The following is a 5,476-nucleotide window of genomic DNA, read 5'->3' as shown; positions in this document are numbered from 1 at the left end:
TACCTCTTAATCTCCCTCACCTTCTTTCCTTCCCTCACCCACCTCCCCTCTGGAAAACAGCTGCTTGTTCTCTGTATCTGTAACTCTGTTTCTGTTGTTTTATGTTTGTTCCTTTGTTTTGTTTTTTAACAAATGATACAGTAATCCTTTCTCTGTCTAACTTATTTCACGTAGCATAATACTCTCTAGGTCCAACCACATTGTCACAATGGCTAAATTTCATTCTTTTTTATGGCTGAGTAATATTCATATTACATATACGTCCACATCTTTTTATACATTCATCTATCTTTGGACACTTAGGTTGCTTCCATATCTTGACTATTGTAAATAATGCTGCAATGATCATAGGAGTGCATATATTTTTTCTAATTAGTGTTTTTATTTTCTTCAGATAAATTCCCAGGAGTGATATTGCTAGATCATATGGCAGATCTATTTTTAATATTTTGAGGAAAGTCCGTACTGTTTTCCATAGCGGCTACACCAATTTACATTCCCACCAACAGTGTACAAGTGTTCCCTTTTCTCCACATCCTTGCCAACACTTGTTATTTGTTGTCTTTTTGGTAATAGCCATTCTGACAGGTATGAGGTGATATCTCATTGTGGTTTTGATTTGCATTTACCCAGTGGTTACTGATGTTGATCATCTTTTCATGTGCTTGTTGGTTATTTGTATGTATTCTTTGTGAAAATATTTCAGGTCTTCTCCCTATTTTTTAACTGGTTGTTCATTTTTTTGATGTTGAGTTGTATGAGTTCTTCGCATATTTTGGACATTAACCCCTTATCAGATATATGATTTGCAAATATCTACTCCAATTCAGTAGGCAGCCTTTTCATTTTGTTGATAGTTTCCTTTGCTGTGCAGTAGCTTTTTAGTTTGATGTACTCTCATTTGCTGATTTTTGCTTTTGTTTCCCTTGCTTGAGGAGACATATCCTAAAAAATATTACTAAACCAATGTCAAATAGCTTACTGCCTATGTTTTCATCTAGAACTTTTATGGTTTCAGGTCTGACATTTAACTCTTTAATCAATTTTGAATTTATTTTTATGCATTGTGTGATAGAGTATTCCAGTTTGATTTGCACGTAGCTGTCCGATTTTCACAATTTTTACACCATTGATTTAAGAGGATTTCTTTTCCCCACTGTGTATTCTTGCCTCCTTTGTTGTAGACTAATTGCCCATATAACTGTGGGTTCACTTCTGGGCTCTCTATTCTGTTCCACTGACCTGCATGTCTGTTTTTTGTGCCACAGTAACCATACTGCTACTTTGTTGAAGTATAGTTGATTTACAATGTTTCAGGTGTACAGCAAAATGATTCAGTTATATTATTTTCAGATTCTTTTCCATAACAGGTTATTACAAGATACTGAATATAGCTATCTGTGCTATATAGTAGGTCTTTGTTGTTTATTTTATATATAGTAGTCTGTATCTGTTGATTCCAAATTCCAAATTTATCCCTCCCCAGCCTTTCCGCTTTGGTAACCATAAGTTTGTTTTCTATGTCTGTGAGTCTATTTCTGTTTGTAAAAAAGTTCATTTGTGTCATTTTTTAGATTCCATTTCACTTAATATGATAATCTCTAGCTCCATTGATGTTGCTTCAAATGACATTATTTCTTTCTTTTTATAGTAATATTCCATTATTTATATATATATATATATATATATACACACATACCACATCTTCTTTATCTATTCATTTGTCAATGGACTTTTAGATTGCTTCCATGTCTTAGAGATTGTAAATAGTGCTGCTATGAACGTTGGGGTGCATGTATCTTTTTTTTTTTTTTTTTTTTTGCGGTATGCGGGCCTCTCACTGTTGTGCCCTCTCCCGTTGTGGAGCACAGGCTCCGGACGTGCAGGCTCAGCAGCCATGGCTCACGGGCCCAGCCTCTCCGCGGCATGCTGGATCTTCCCAGACCGGGGCACGAGCCCGTGTCCCCTGCATCGGCAGGCAGACTCTCTGCATGTATCTTTTTGAATTATGTTTTCATCTTTTCTGGATATATGCCCAGGAATGGGATTGATGGATCATATGGGAACTACTCTATTTTTAGTTTTTTAAGAAACTTCCATACTGTTCTCCCTAGTGGCTGCACCAATGTACATTCCCACCAGCAGTGTAGGAGAGTTCCCTTTTCTCCACACTCTCTCCATCATTTATTATTTGTCACTTTTAATGATGGCCATTCTGACTGGTGTGAGGTAATACCTCATTGTAGTTTTGATTTGCATTTCTCTAACAATTAGCGATGTTGAGCATCTTTTCATGTGCCTCTTGACCATTTGTATGGCTTCTTTGGAGAAATGTCTATTGGGTTTGCTGCCCATTTTTTGATTGGGTTGTTGTTGTTGTTGTTGTTGTTGTTTTATATTGAGCTGTTTGTATATTTTGGAAATTAATCCCTTGTCAGTCACATTATTTGCAAATATTTTCTCCCATTCAGTAGGTTGTCTTTTCATTTTGTTTATGGTTTCCTTTGCCTTGAAAAACCCTTTAAGTTTAATTAGGTCCCATTTGTTTATTTTTATTTTTGTTTCCATTACTCTGGGACAGATCTAAAAAAATATTGCTGTGATTTATGTCAAAGAGTGTTCTGCCTATGTTTTTCTCTAGGAGTTTTAGAGTATCTGGTCTTATATTTAGGTCTTTAATCCACTTTGAATTTATTTTTGTATATGATGTTAGAGAATCTTCTAAATTTCATTCTTTTACATATAGCTGTCCAGTTTTCCCAGCACCACTTATTGAAGAGACTGTCTTTTCCCCACTGTATATTCTTGCCTTCTTTGTCATAGCTTAATTGACCACAAGGGTGTGGGGTTATTTGTGGGCTTTCTATCCTGTTCCATTGATCTATGTGTCTGTTTTTGTGCCTGTACCATACTGTTTTGATTACTGTAGCTTTATACTACAGTCTGAAGTCAGGGAGCCTGATTCCTCAAGCTGTGTTCCTCTTTCTCAAGATTGCTTTGGCTATTTGGGGTCTTATGTGTTTCCCAAAAATTAAAAAATTTTTTGTTCCAGGTCTGTAAAAAAATGCCACTGGTAATTTGATAGGGATTGCATTGAATCTGTAGATTGCTTTGGGTAGTATGGTCATTTTAACAATATTGATTCTTCCAATCCAAGAAAACATTCTATATTTCCATCTGTTTGTGTCATCTTCAATTTCTTTAATCAGTGTCTTATAGTTTTCTGAGTACAAGTCTTTTGCCTCCTTAGGTAGGTTTATTCCTCGATATTTTATTCTTTTTTATGCAGTGGTAAATGGGATTGTTTCCTTAATTGCTCTTTCTGATATTTCATTGTTGTGTATAGAAATGCAACAGATTTCTTTATATTAATTTTTTTCCTGAAAATTTACCAAATTCATTGATGAGCTCTAGTAGTTTTCTGGTGGTGTCCTTAGTATTTTCTATGTATAGTATCATGTCATCTGCAAATAGTGACAGTTTTACTTTTTCTTTTCCAATTTGGATTCCTTTTATTTCTTTTTCTCTGATTGCTGTCGCTAGGACTTCCAAAACTATGCAGAATAAAAGTTGCCACAGTGAGCATCCTTGTCTTGTTCCTGATCTTAGAGGAAATGCTTTCAGCTTTTCACTATTGAGTATAATGTTAACTGTGAGCTTGTCATATATGGCCTTTATTATGTTGAGGTACGTTCCCTCTATACCCACTTTGTTGAGAGTTTTTATCATAAGTGGATGTTGAATTTTATCAAAAGTTTTTCTGCATCTACTGAGATGATCATATGATATTTTTCTTCAATTTTTAATGTGGTTTATCACACTGATTGATTTGTGGATATTGAAAAATCCTTGCAACACTGGGATAAATCCCACTTGATTATGGGTGTGATCCTTTTGATACATTGTTGGATTCGGTATACTAGTACTTTGGTGAGGATTTTTGCATCTATGTAAAGCAGTGATATTGGCCTGTAATTTTCTTTTTTGTGTGATATCTTTGTCTGATTTTGTTATGAGGGTGATGCTGGCCTCATAGAATGAATTTGGAAGTGTTCCTTCCTCTGCAATTTTTTGGAATAGGTTTCAGAAGGATACGTGTTAACTCTAAATGGTTGGTAGAATTCACCTGTGAAGTCATCTGGTCCTGGACTATTGCTTGTTGGGAGTTTTTAAATTACTGATTCAATTTCAGTACTTGCAATTGGTCTGTTCATATTTTCTATTTCTTCCTGGTTCAGTCTTGAGAGATTGTACCTGTCTGAGAATTTGTCCATTTCTTAGGATGTCCATTTTATTGGCTCATAGTAATCTCTTATGATCCTTTGTATTTCTGTGGTAAGTACCATACTGTTTTGATTACTGTAGCTTTTTCGTATAGTTTGAAATCATGAGTGTGATACCTTCAGCTTTGCTCTTTCTGCAGATTGTTTTACTATTTGGGGAATCTTTTGTGTTTCCATACAAATTTTAGAATTATTTGTTCTAATTCTGTGAAAAATATCATTGGTATTTTGATTGGGATTGTATTGAATATGTACATTGCCTTGGGTACTATCATCATTTTGACAATATTAATTCTTCCAATCCATGAGCATGGTGTATCTTTCCATTTGTTTGTGCTGTCTTCAATTTCTGTTATCAGTGTCTTATAGTTTACCAAGTACAGGAATTTACCTCCTTAGTTGGAGTTATCCCTAAGTATTTTATTCTCTTCAATGCAATTGCAAATGGGATTGTTTTCTTAATTTCTCTTTCTGAGAGTTTGTTGTGACTGTATAGAAATGCAACAGATTTCTATGTATTAATTTTGTATCCTGCAACTTTGCCAAATACACTGATGACTTCAAATAGTCTTTTTGGTGGTGTCTTTAGGATTTTCTATGTATACTATCATGTCATCTGTCAACAGTGACAGTTTAACTTCTTCCTTTCCAATTTGAATTACTTTATTTCTTTTTCTTTCTGATTGCTGTGACCACGGCTTCCAATACTATGTTGAACAAAATGGTGAGAGTGGGCATCCATGTCTTGCTTCTGATCTTAGAGGAAATGCTTTCAGCTTTTTACCATTGAGTATGATCTTAGCTGTGGGCTTGTCATATACAGCTTTTATTATATTAAGGTATGTTCCCTCTATACCCAATTTGTTGAAAATTTTTATCATAAATGCATGTTGAATTTTGTCAAAAGCTTTTTGTGCATCTTTGTGTCTGAGATGATCATATGATTTTTATTCTTCATTTTTTTAATGTGTTGTATTACATTGATTGATTTGCAGATATTGAACCATCCTTGCATCCCTGGGATAAATACCACTTGTTCATGGTGTATGATCTTTTTCATGTATTGTTCAGTTTGGTTTGCTAATATTTTGTTGAAGATTTTGGCATCTATGTACATCAGTGATGTTGGTCTGTAATTTTCTTTTTGTTTGTGTGGTATCTTTGCCTGGTTTTGGTATCAGGGTGATGCTGGC

Source organism: Mesoplodon mirus (genome assembly GCF_964341445.2).
Source record: "Mesoplodon mirus genome assembly, chromosome: 15".
Taxonomy (NCBI): Eukaryota; Metazoa; Chordata; class Mammalia; order Artiodactyla; family Ziphiidae; genus Mesoplodon; species Mesoplodon mirus.
The sequence above is the reverse complement of the archived record's forward strand: the minus strand, read 5'-3'. Positions refer to the sequence as shown.